Below are 13,985 nucleotides of genomic sequence, written 5' to 3' on the forward strand. Positions count from 1 at the left end.
AACGTACCCACTGTTCTTAGAGAAACAACCTTAAACAAGCACTTTCCGTCATCAGGCCCCATTCATCAGAGCGCTGACAACCTCTAGAAATAACATCACAGGCACTGATGCTATATTCAGTGAAATGAACAAGAAACACAAGCAGATCCTTCCTTGTTTGAATGTAAAACAAAAAGTATCAGTCAAAGGGTTTCAATCACCACATCGACCACAAGAGTCTTAAGTCAAGGGTTTTTACTTGTGTGCTCCAAATACGGCAAGACGTAGTAAACCACACTACTGTCTTCGGCTTTGGCACTTGTAATCCTCAAGGTTTCCAATACAAAACTCTCAACAAAATCCCCCAAATACGGTAAAGTGTAGCTAGAACACTACTGCCTTCCGCTCTGGTATCTGTATTCCACAGGTTCTATAAACACCCATTCCTTCATGCGCATGTTCGTAACGGTAATGCGTGGACCTCCACTGCATTCCGCTCTCCCCTGACCTAATCAGGGTTCGAATAGGTGGTACCCAGGATAATTAGGAACGAACACTAAGACGAGCTGGAGAAGCCTCTCCACTACTGTGCCCACTCTTAATACTGTCCCGATCTCGTTCTGAATGTCGAACGCGGCACACAACGAAGCGACGCGAGCCGCCAGCAATAATAGGAGCGCACATTAAGCAACATGCGCGTAGTTCACCGTACCTTCACAGCGTACAGCGCCCCAGAGTCTTTGATGCGCTAAAGGACCAGCCATCCGATCCACATAATCCGGAAACTCGACTCCTCGAGGGAACAAACAGTTCAGTATCACGCACAACGCCAGGCCAGACCCGCCCTCTATACATAGAGTGCCACTTGCCATGGCCTCATGGGAATTGTAGTTCAATTGTCAGGCAGGCGCGGCTGGGCTAGATCCTGACGGAATGCCCCCTCCCAAGCGCCTCCTAGGACCAGGCTTGGCAGGGAATCCCAGGTGGAAAGACCGAACAGCTCTCGGAGTATGAACATTACTCCACAGCTCCCACGAATCATCCTCCGCCGAATACCCCTTCCAAGACACCAAGTACCATAGCACTCCCCTACGCAACTTGGAGTGCCGAATGCATTTCGCCTCATACTCAAGGCCACCATCACACACACAGGCGGAGGCACCCTCCTCCTGAACGCGAGGGCCGGTTTCAGCAGATGGACATGGATTACAGGGTGTATGCGCAACGACCCAGGCAACTTCAGCCTGTAGGTCACAGGGTTGATTTGCCGAACAACACGGTAGGGACCAATGTATCTTGGATGAAATACACTAAGGAGCTTGAACCGAATGTTCCTAGTGGGCAGCCAGACCTTGTCCCCCACCACAAACTGGGGCCCTTGCAGTCGACGATGATCCTCCCACCGCTTGTACACCTGTTTTGCTTTCACCAAATGTGATCTGACTTCCTTATGCACCCTCCGCAGTAATTGTACCTGTGTCATAACAGAGGGCTGGTTTCTGATATCCTCAGGCAGATCAACCGGCAGAGTATTTGCATCATATCCCAAATTGGCTTTGAAAGGAGACATCCCCGTAGAACAATGCCAGGCATTATTGTAGGCCAGTTCAGCCATCCATAACAGCTCAACCCATGACTCATGAGCCCCCTTGGAATCACACCTGAGATATTTTTTCAGAGTCTGATTCAACCGCTCCGTTTGACCATCGGTCTGAGGATGGAAACTAGTGGAAAGAGTTGAATCTATACCCAAAGCCCTACACCACATCCGCCATAAGCGTGCTATGAACTGAGGGCCTCGGTCTGACACTATTACCTTGGGGATACCATGTCATCGGATGATGTTACTAGCCAACAATTGAGCAGTCTGTCCAGCAGTGGGGAGATTTTTACAAGGGATGAAATGTCCCATTTTCGTAAGGCTGTCCACCACCACTAAAATGGCCGAGTATCCGTTGGAAGCCCAGTTATAAAGTCTAAACTGATGTTCTGCCAAGGACGTTGGGGGGGTAGGCAAGGGCATAAGTACACCTTTCTTCTGTGTGTTTTCTCCCTTGGCTCTTGTACATTCCTCACAACGAGATACCCACAAGGCAACATCCTTAGTCAAAGTCTCACTAAAAATGCCTCTGAATTAGACAGATAGTCTTGCGTATACCAGGATGTCCAGCCATGGGTACCACATGACACCATGTAAAAGCCTTTTTCTGTAGCTCAACTGTGGGAAGATACAGTTTGTTGTCATGAAACGGCAAGCCCTTCCTCAACACTTGCCCTAGTTTCCGGGCAGCCCAGGATTCCCATGCATCCGGGGTTTTACACTCCTTTACATCCGCTAAGAAGGATTCAGCACGTACAACACACACCACTCTAGATGGTTGTATAATGGCATGGGTATCCTCATTCCTTGGCACGGCCGGCAATTCCTGCCGAGACAAGGCGTCCGCCTTACGATTCTCACAGCCAGGCCTAAAAGTTACCACAAAGTGGAATTCTGCAAAAAAGAGCATCCAACGCATTTGTCTCTGCTTAAGATGCCTGGCCGACTTCATATACTGACGGTTACGGTGATCCGTATACACTGTGATTGTATGACATGCCCCCCACAAGTAGTGTCTCCATTCCTGGAAGGCCTTCTTAATAGCTAGGAGTTCTTTTTCAGCTATTGTATAGTTAGTCTCAGCAGGGCTTAACTTATTTGACAAGTAGGCTACAGGGTGCAGCTGTCCTGTATGCTGGTCCCTCTGTGATAAAACAGCCCCAATGGCTTCATCCGAAGCATCCGCTTCTACCACAAATGGATGCTCCAAGTTAGGATGGGAGAGCACAGGACCAGTAATGAATGCCTTTTTCAAATAGTCAAATGCCTCCCCAGCCTCATCGGCCCAAACAAAAGGTGTCCCCTTCCTCAGTAGCCTAGTAATGGGGACTGCCACTTGTGAGAAATGGAGTATAAACCTGCGATAGTAATTCGCAAAACCCAGGAAACTCTGGACTTCCCTCACGTTCTTCGGAACGGGCCAGTCCTGCACAGCTTGTACCTTCCGCTCAGACATCTGCAGGCCCCCTGGACTGAGCATCACCCCCAGGAACTCCACCTCATACACCCTAAATTCACACTTGCTCAATTTTACAAACAATCGATGCTCGCGCAGTTTATCCAACACTCGACAAACATGCTCTGTGTGACACGATTCCTCTATGGAATAAATCTGGATATCGTCTATGTAGACCACTACGAAATGATCTACATACTCCTTCAAGACATCGTTGATGAAAAATTGGAATGCCGCCGGGGCGTTGCAAAGGCCGAACGGCATAAACAAGTACTCATATAGGCCATATTGTGTCTTAAACGCAGTCTTCCACTCATCCCCCTCACGTACCCTGACCAAGTGATATGCTCCCCTCAGGTCTAACCGGGTATAGATCTTAGCTTTCCTTACTTGATCCAGGAGAACAGGAATGAGGGGAAGAGGATACCTGTTGCGGAAGGTGTTTTTGTTCAGCATGCAGTAGTCCACACAAGCCCTTAGGTCCCCATTGGCTTTCGCAATAAAAAACAAAGGAGAGGCTGCCGGGGAACGGGAAGGCCTAATTAACCCGATGTCCAAATAATGGTCTAAGTACTCCTTCAGATGTCTGGTTTCGGGCATGGACAAAGCGTACACTCTACAGGTGGGTATGGTAGCACCGTCCACCAGGTCTATGCGGCAATCATACTCCCTATGAGGGGGCAAATGTTTCACCTTAGTTTCGCTAAATACATCATTGTATGCAGTATATTCATCAGTAATCAATACTTCTTTCTCAACAGCAGTAGCTGCCAAAAAAGGAACCGCCACATGTGATGCAAGACAGGTGACAAAGTGGTCTTGGCAAGTCTCAGACAAGAACTGAAAAGTTTTGGTTTTCCAGTCTATGGTAGGGTTATGTTAGCACAGCCAAGGCATTCCTAAAATAACCTCATATTGAGGAGCGTCTATGATATTTAACATCAATACCTCTGAGTGTCTCTCGCCCATGGTGTCTGCTGATAAAACTACTTCACCTGTTGTTTCAGTGATGCGACCGGATTTTAAGGGCTAGTGACCGCCTCGACTTCGTTGAGAACGGTCGCTTCCTCCTGCCCTCGCTGACTCCTGCCCAGAGCTGCCTGGTATCGTGTGCATTGCGCTGCTGAGCTTTCCTGACGCTTTAAGTGGCTTGCTGCACTGTACTTTAACTTTTGCCTGCATAGCGCTGCTGCCCTCATTAAGCGCTTGAACGTGCCTGCCTGCTTGTGCGCTCGACTGTGCCTACATTAGTTGAATGTTTGTAATATTTTTGCTTCAAAGCTGCATTTGTTCACTGCTTTAATCATTTTGGTAAAAACCTCTGCTCTTTCCTCCAACCCGGTCTGCACTCGCGTTATTGCCGCCATTTGCTGTGTTGTTGTTGTTTTGCCCTGAGCCCGCCCCCTCCACCACGCACCCGCCTCCCATCTGATCCTCCCTCGCCCCTCCCCCCTCCCCACCCACTTATGACAGATGCCGTAGCGCGCAGCGTTCACGCGCAGCAATCGCGCCCCAGTCGCGCCGAAGGTGCGCCAAAGGTAAGCCCGTCTGCGCCCGTCCGCGCCTGGACCGCGCCCAGCGCCCGTCCCCCTGCTCTATGCCGCTCCCAACCCCCCAGAGTAACTTATGATGCCGCTACTCTCCTCGCCCTCAATGCCGGACGCACCCCACTTTGCTGCGAAGCTACCCCAGGACGTACCCACGGCCCATTCTCCTGCCTCTCCTGTAAGTTCAACTGCCCCAGGACCCTCACCAAACACACTTCCTCCACGCACAGCTCCGAACCCAACGACTTGAAATGCATCCTACTGAACACCCGCTCGGTCCACAGACATGCAACCGAACTCTGGGACCTAATCGACACTGCGTCACCTGACATCGCCTTCCTTACTGAAACATGGATGAATACATCTTCTGCCCCCGACATCGCCATAGCCATACCGGACACTTACAAGATCATTCGAAAAGACCGCACCGATCAAACTGGAGGAGGCATCGCCATCGTCCATAGAAACACCATCAAAATTACATCCAGCTCTGACGACAATCTTGCAACCGCCGAACACCTCCACTTTCAGATCCACACCGACCCCAGGACCACACTTAGAGGAACCCTCATTTACAGGCCCCCAGGCACCCGATCTCAATTCAGCGACGACATCACTGACTTCGTCAGCCCGCACGCCCTCGCCTCCGAGAACTACATTCTTCTAGGAGACCTCAACTACCACCTTGACAACATTCTCGACAACAACACCACCACCCTTCTGGACAACCTGTCCAATCTCGGACTCAAACAACTTGTTGACACCCCCACTCACATAGCCGGACACACGCTCGACCCTATCTTCACCTCCAGCAAGCACATCTCCTTCGATCACACTACAGCTCTCCACTGGACGGATCACAGCTGTGTTCACTTCAGCTACAAAACAACTCTGACCAACAACCGTCCACAACCCATTCCCCGAAGAAAATGGAACAAAATCACCACCGACCAACTCCTCACATCACTCAGCCAAAACACTCCCACCCTAGCAACGGACCCAGACCTAGCGGCCACCAACCTCAGGCAATGGATTACCCACAGTGCGGACGAACTAGCACCCCTGAAAAAACACCAGTCGAAATCATCCGGCAAAAAAGCTCCCTGGTTCAATGATGACCTTAAAAAATCCAAGAAGACATGCCGCACCCTGGAGAAGAATTGGAGAAAAGAACCAACCTCAGACAACATGGCCTCCCTCAAGACAGCCACCCGCAAACACCACCAACTGATTCGATCCGCCAAGAAATCAGTATTAAAGGACCGTCTCGACAACAATTCTCATAACAGCAAGGAACTCTTCAATATCGTCAAAGAATTCACCAACCCTCCCGCAGCATCCAACGACATCACTAACTCCCAAGACCTCTGCGATGCGCTATCCTCCTTCTACAACAAAATTGCCGACATCCACAACAGCTTCAAGAATACTCCCAATGACCAACTCACCCCACCCCCTTCAGATCCCACCCCTCCAACTAACTACCTCAACTCCTGGAACCCAATCACCATTGAAGACACCATTCGCCTCATGAACTCAATCCACTCTGGCTCACCTTCTGACCCCTGTCCCCACTACATCTTCAACAAAGCTGACTCCATCATCGCTCCCCAACTCCGCGATGTCATCAACTGCTCCTTCAACTCCGCCACCTTTCCAGAAATATGGAAACACGCCGAACTCAGCGCCCTTCTGAAAAAACCAACAGCAGACCCCTCAGAACTGAAAAACTACCGACCCATTTCCCTCCTCCCTTTCCCGGCCAAAGTCATCGAGAAAGCCGTCAATAGCCAACTCGCAGCCTTCCTTGAATCCAACAACTCCCTGGATCCCTCACAGAACGGCTTTCGAGCCAAACACAGCACCGAAACCGCCCTCATTGCGGCAACCGACGACATCCGAGCACTCCTGGACAACGGTGAAACAGTGGCCCTCATTCTACTCGACCTCTCCGCCGCCTTCGACACTGTCTGTCACAACACCCTCATACAACGCCTCAACAACATCGGCATACAAGGAAAAGCCTTGGACTGGATCATCTCGTTCCTAGCCGGAAGAACCCAGAGAGTCCGACTCCCCCTTTCTACTTAGAGCCCACCGAAGTCATCTGCGGCGTACCTCAAGGCTCCTCACTCAGTCCCACCCTCTTCAACGTCTACATGAGTCCCCTCGCCTCCATCGCACGTCAACACAATCTCAACATCATCTCCTACGCCGACGACACCCAGCTAATCCTTTCCCTCACCAAAGACCCCAACACCGCCAAAAACAACCTTCACGAAGGGATGAAAGAAGTAGCCGAATGGATGAAACGGAGCCGCTTAAAACTCAACTCAGACAAAACGGAGGTGCTCATCCTAGGATCCTCCCCCTCAGCTTGGGACGACTCCTGGTGGCCTTCCGCTTTGGGATCTGCGCCCACACCCACAGACCATGCACGTAACCTTGGCTTCATTCTAGACTCCTCCCTCTCAATGTCCAGACAAGTCAACGCCGTATCGTCCTCCTGCTTCAACGTCCTTCGCATTCTCAAAAAGATCTTCCGCTGGATCCCCCTCGAAACAAGAAAGACTGTCACCCATGCACTGGTCACGAGTCGACTGGACTATGGCAACACACTCTACGCCGGAATTACAACAAAATTGCAGAAAAAGCTCCAGCGCATCCAAAACGCATCAGCGAGACTCATATTAGACATCCCACACCAAGAGCACACCACTGGTCACTTAAAAAACCTCCACTGGCTTCCCGTCAACAAAATAATTACCTACCGCCTTCTTACCCACGCACACAAGGCCCTCTATAATCTAGGACCCGAATGCCTCAACACCCGACTGTCCTTCTACTATCCCACCCGCCAACTAAGATCATCCAATCAAGCCCTCGCCGCAGTCCCGCGCATCCGAAAAACCACCATGGGTGGCAGATCCTTCTCCTTCCTGGCTGCCAAGACCTGGAACTCACTCCCCACCCACCTCCGCCTTACTCAGAATCACATCTCCTTCAGAAAAGAACTGAAAACATGGCTATTCGATAAACAGTAAACCCCTCCCTCCAGCGCCTTGAGACCCTCTGGGTGAGTAGTGCGCTTTATAAATGCTTGAACTTGAACTTGAACTAAGGGCTGGCCATCTACCGCTGACACCTCTCCAGGATTCTCTCTCGGTACTCGGGGCAACGCCAGACGGGTCACTAACCCATCGGCTATAAAATTACCCGTTGCCCCTGAATCCAACATAACCAGTACTGGATGGTTCTGATGCATGCATTCCAAATTCATTGAGACCACAATGTGTGACTCATTTTCTTCTACCCCATTCGTAGACAGAGAAGTGAGCTTCCAATCCAGACTGTTATCATCCCCTTTTGTCTGATACCCATCTTTTTCTGAATCACTAATCGTGGTGGAAACTGCCACTCTTTTATTCCTATTCCAATTATTGGAGTTTTTGGGTTTAGTTGGGCACTCCCTTACATAATGCCCTTTTTTCCTGCAGTACATGCATAACCCCTGCACCCTTTCTAGTTTCTCTTTCTTCTCTGGATAGAGGTGCTCTGAGGGCTCCTATCTCCATTGGTTCTGTACTGGTCTCGGGAGTGCCAAGGACTTTGCGAGGAAAACTGTCATATCTATAGGAACCTCTCTCCCATTTTCCCTTGTCCCCCCTTCTTTGTCATACGACTATCAAGTCTCAAAGCCAGATTAATCATATCCACACATGAAGTGGGTTGAGGATTGATCTGGGCCACAACATCCTTCAATTCATCACGCAGCCCTTGGTAGAACAAAGACATACGTTTCTCCTCAGGCCATTCAGCCTCAGCCACCAAACGATTAAAAGTAGTGATATGTTATCAAATCCCCTTTTCCCTGCCTCAGATCAAGCAGCTCTCTATCAACACTGAACATAGTGGCACGTCTGTCAAATACTTGTTCGAATTCAGATCTAAAGGCAGACCAATCGGACAGTATCGCATCATTGTTCTTAACCAACGGTACCACCCAATTGGCCGCATCTCCCACAAGATAAGAAATAGCAAGCGCTACACGGGAATGATTGGTCGGGAATGACGCGGGTTTGCAAGAGAAATGTAGCAGTACTTGTGTCAAAAACACCTGTATTTTACGAGGATCCCCTGCATATCTCTCGGGGTTAGCTAAAGGAATGGGAGGAGGTACATTAACCTGAATCTGCGAGGCTGGAGAAGATGCATTGAATGGATTTTCGTAAGCTGTTCTACCTTATCTTTTAGAGCCTCTGTCTCAGCCTTAGATGAGGCCAGCTCTTGCTGAACCAGAACCAAGGCATGTAATACATCCTCCATGGAAGCCATGCTTGCCACAACCGAACTAGGCGGAGTAAAATTCTTGGGTGCGTAATTCTGTCAGGTCACACTCCGCGGAATCCGGTAGTAGCAAGTATGTTCCACCTCCGGACCTCCCCAACACACTGACGTACAGATATACACAGGGTGTTCGAGTGGTCGGGCAAGGGAAGGAAGGAAGGGGACAGCAGGGAAGGGAAACCTGTAACAGAAAGCACACAAATTATTACATTCAAGTATGCATTCTACTCTCATCAATTCTCACTAATGGTATCTCTATTCACCTTGAGCAAGCTGACTATGACTCCTGTCTCTCAGCAGAGGGTTCAATAGTGAGATATTCTCGTCCACTCCTAATCAACATAAAACATAGGTTAGTGAGCTCTACCGGTATACTTTTCTCTATATCTGCTGAATGCAAACTAGAACGTACCCACTGTTCTTAGAGAAACAACCTTAAACAAGAACTTTCCGTCATCAGGCCCCATTCATCAGAGCGCTGACAACCTCTAGAAATAACATCAGAGGCCCTGATGCTATAATCAGTGAAGTGAACAAGAAACACAAGCAGATCCTTCCTTCTTTGAACGTAAAACAAAAAGTATCAGAGTCAAAGGGTTTCAATCACCACATCGACCACAAGAGTCTTAAGTCAAGGGTTTTTACTTGTGTGCTCCAAATACGGCAAGACGTAGTAAACCACACTACTGTCTTCGGCTTTGGCACTTGTAATCCTCAAGGTTTCCAATACAAAACTCTCAACAAAATCCCCCAAATACGGTAAAGTGTAGCTAGAACACTACTGCCTTCCGCTCTGGTATCTGTATTCCACAGGTTCTTTAAACACGCATTCCTTCATGCATATGTTCGTAACGGTAATGCGTGGATCTACACTGCATTCCGCTCTCTTGACCTAATCAGGGTTCGAATAGGTGGTACCCAGGATAATCAGGAACGAACACTAAGACGAGCTGGAGAAGCCTCTCCACTACTGTGCCCACTCTTAATACTGTCCCGATCTCGTTCTGAATGCCGAACGCGGCACTCAACGAAGCGACGCGAGCCGCCAGCAATAATAGGAGCGCACATTAAGCAACATGCGCGTAGTTCACCGTACCTTCACAGCGTACAGCGCCCCAGAGTCTTTGATGCGCTAAAGGACCAGCCATCCGATCCACATAATCTGGAAACTCGACTCCTCGAGGGAACAAACAGTTCAGTATCACGCACAACGCCAGGCCAGACCCGCCCTCTATACATAGAGTGCCACTTGCCATGGCCTCATGGGAATTGTAGTTCAATGGTCAGGCAGGCGCGGCTGGGCTAGATCCTGACACTCTAAATGTGTCCCACCTAAGCGCGCATTCCCATAATAGCAAAATATGAGTTCCCGCCTATAGCAGCTGCACCGGTATGTTCGGTCTAGGTGCTAGGGCCTGACCAGAACAGAATAACAAGTGGCAGTGTTTATTAACCATGTCCACAATGTTCAGACTAAACTCCAGGAACAGAAAGATGTGCACATCAACGTGTTCTTAGGTCAAAGACAAACGGATTCATGATAAACACAAGCATGTAGTGTTGTGCGCAAAAAGCAGCATCATGGCGCCTAAGCTCATGCAAAGGTAACAATGTCGCTAATGTCCCCATCAGCCACGTGGCAATACTGGGCACAAATTTGATTTTGGTTGGTTTCATTTGGGCAGATTTAGTTTTCTCTGGTCATTCCTCACATGGTAAAGTTTATGTATCCAAGAAGGGGCAATCACTTTTAGGTTGGCCATATCAAGAAGAGATGGGCCAACCTTAGGATCTTGGATCCTAATGCTGCCCCCAAGTATTTAATATAGGAAACTCCAATTCTGGCAATTGTGATTCCACTAAAGTCATACAAGAATTAAGAGTTATCTCCTAGCATGTTTGATGACAAGTTGGGGACTTGCCAAGGATTTAGACATTCCATTAAAATCATGGAAGGTGCGATTCCTGTGCATCATAGTGAACAATGTTCCTCTTTCTTGCAGAAACCAGCTTAAAGATATGTTGTAAGATTTATGTAGTAAAAACATTATTGAACCTGTAGAATCTTCACCATGAGTTTCTCCCATTGTGATTTCGGTCAAACATTCTAAGGAATTGCGATTGTGTGGACTTGCGCAGTCTAAATAGTGCCGTTTGGGTAGATGCTCATCCTCTCCCAAATTTACATGAAATGGTCTCAACCCTGGCTGGTGCAAATGTTTTTTCATGTTTAGACCTTTACTAGTGCATATCATCAAGTTGTCATGGATGATGAATCAAAGAATTATACTGCCTTCATTACACCAGAAGGATTATTTAGGTTCTGTAGAATGCCATTTGGGTTGGCAAGTGCAGCTTCAGTGTTCCAGAGACTTATGAAGGAAACTTTGAAAGGCTTATCTGGTGCGGTTGCATTCCAAGATGATATTCTAGTCTTTGGTAAAGACCACGAGGTACATGATTTCAATCTTAAGTAATTTCTGCTTTGTCATCTAAAGGTCTCATGTTACGCCCTGATGTGCAGATTTAAAAACAATTTAAGTAGAGTATCTTGAGCACAACCTTAGTGGGGAAGGTATTAAACCCAATAAGAGCCATGTTGACTGCATACTCAATGCACCTACCCCTAGTACTAAAGAACAATTGGTGGTGTTTCTTGGCTTAACTGAATTCTATGCAAAATGTATCTTAATCTATGTTTCAAAGGTGGATCCTTTCAGGAGTTTGTTAAAGAAAAATGCTGTTTTTAAGTGGACCCAAGAGATGAGCACTGCTTTTTCCCAGTTGAAAGCATGTGTTATCAATGCACTTGTTTAAAACGCTTTGTGATAGGCAAACAAAGTATTGTAATGGTTGACGCCAGCAATAGTGGTCTGGGTGGTGTGCTCCTCCAAAGAGACCACGGCAGGGAATGTGTAGTTGCCTATGCATCTAGAGATTTGCGTGATGCTAAAAATAATTACTCCGTAATTGTAAAAGACATTTTAGCATGTGTTTGGGGTGCTGAACATTTCAGAACTTTCCTATGGGGAACCAAGTTTATTATAAAAACAGACCACAAACCTCTCGTATACATGATGGCACCAGGTGTAGATAGTACAATGTCCGCTAGTTTGGCAAGGTTAGCTTCCAGATTGCAAACCTTTCGCTATCGATTGGAGTAGGTGAGTGGGAAAAATAATGTACACGCTGATTGCATGTCGAGGTTGCCGTTAGCCACTGCTCCTTCTGAGAGAGATGACAAAGTAGACTGTGAAGTAGCATTCACATACAAGGATATTAGTTTGTTTGGAAATTATTGTTCAAGAGTATAAATGGTTAGTTGAAATGGAGAAAGATATTGAACTCAAAACTGTCGCTGAGTTTATTGTTCAGGGATGGCCAGAAGAAAGGAAAATTCAAAATAATTTGTCTGGGTATTTTAAAGTGCGTGAGGAGTTGGCGGTTGAAAATGGCATAGTTGTCAGGGGGCGGATCCATTCAGATTAAGAAACTCTATTATTGGTCCAGCACATGAAGGACTTTTAGGAATTTTCAGTTCAAGAAGAAGGGTCAAAGAATGTTTGTGGTGGCCAGGTATTGATGCTTGTGTTGAGCAGCATGTAAGGGTGCGTCAACAGTGTGCAATGAGTGATAAATCTGCAAAAGCTCTTTGTACTGAGACGCAACCGGTTCAGTTACCTGATAGTCTTTGGCGAAAATTAGATCTTGATATTATTCTTCCGTTTGCTGTTTTGCCTAAACAAAAGTCTTATGGTTTGGTTCTTATTGTCTACTATTCTAAGTGGCCTGAGGTCAAAATTATGAAGGATGTTACCTCTGAGGTTGTAGTTGAATTTCTGGACAGTGTATTTTGCAGGGAGGGAATTCCCCAAGAGTTGGTCACCGACCATGGACCACACTTTGTCAGCAGATTTTTTGAAGATTATCTTTCGAAGTGTGGTGTGTCATAATAGGAGAATCACTGTGTTCCATCTTGATACCAATGGTCAAGTGGAACAATTTAACAGTGTTGTTGAGAAAGCAGTCCAATCGAGTGCCAAAAGTAGTATGATGTGGAAAATTGTGTTACTTTCTATGCGTCTGGCTTATAGAACAGCTCCCAATGCAATTACTTCAGTTAGTCCTTTGGAACTGCTTAGGGGGCGTAAACCCGGGTTGAAATTAGTGCCACGGTGGTTTAACAAGCGTAGCCCTACTGTTGATGATGTTGAGTTGAATTTTAATGAAATCCGATGCAAAATGGAGGATTATAAATCCTAAATGAAGCAAGACATGGGTGGCAGAAGGGGTTCTCTCAACAAGTAAAAAGTAAACGTTTGGGGTGATGTGCGCATTAAAAGATCCAAAACCGATGGAAAGAGAGTGTTTGGTCGGACCCCATCCGTGTCATACAAACGTTTAGGAATGCTGTGCGTGTTGAGGGGGGTAGTGTATGAAACCTCAACAGAGTTCCTTCGTTCAAGGGTAATGTTGCAAGTTGTGACATTTTAAGAGCAATGTATTTTTGGATGCAGCTAAACAAAGTGTGAGTATGCCTTTTGATGTCATCAACTTGAGAAAGTCCCAAAGAACTTAGTCCACCTGCTAAGTTTGTTCTTAGTTGGAATTTATGTGATCAAGACCAGGAAGACCCGGTCGAAACGCGTCATGTTGAGAAAGCATCGCTGATCAAGTGTTGCAGAATTTTGGTGTGGACAGGACTTGGTGGTGTATAATATTTTCTTTCAAGGGGGAAGGTGTGTTCCATGCGAGCGCGCGAGGTGTTCCTCATGAGGTTGCGAGTATGTTAATTTATGTTTACATGTGAAGGCTGTTAAGTTCAGACATGCCTTTCCCGGGTCTTTGTTTGCCTTGGAAAACCTCCTGTTGTGTGCTCGCGGGGGTTATCTTTGGATATGTATGTGGGAATATAGTGCGATTTGTTATGCCGTAACGGCAGTCAACTATAACTGGTATGTGTATGATCCTGCACTTATGAAGCTCCTGTAACTAAAAAAAAAGAAACCTTACCTTTACTGCTTCCTGTGTTTCATGAGCTGGGACATGCAATTGA

At 47.3% G+C, this 13,985-nt stretch overlaps 1 protein-coding gene across 1 annotated transcript in view; it reads left to right on the forward strand.

Moving 5' to 3' along the window:
• LOC144754218 (E3 ubiquitin-protein ligase TRIM39-like) overlaps positions 1–13,985 on the forward strand; it is a 164,922-nt gene that overhangs the window by 105,897 nt on the left and 45,040 nt on the right. The gene's annotated exons all lie outside the window — the stretch shown is intronic.

This window comes from Lissotriton helveticus, chromosome 5_1 (assembly GCF_964261635.1).
Source record: "Lissotriton helveticus chromosome 5_1, aLisHel1.1, whole genome shotgun sequence".
In the NCBI taxonomy this organism is placed as follows: Eukaryota; Metazoa; Chordata; class Amphibia; order Caudata; family Salamandridae; genus Lissotriton; species Lissotriton helveticus.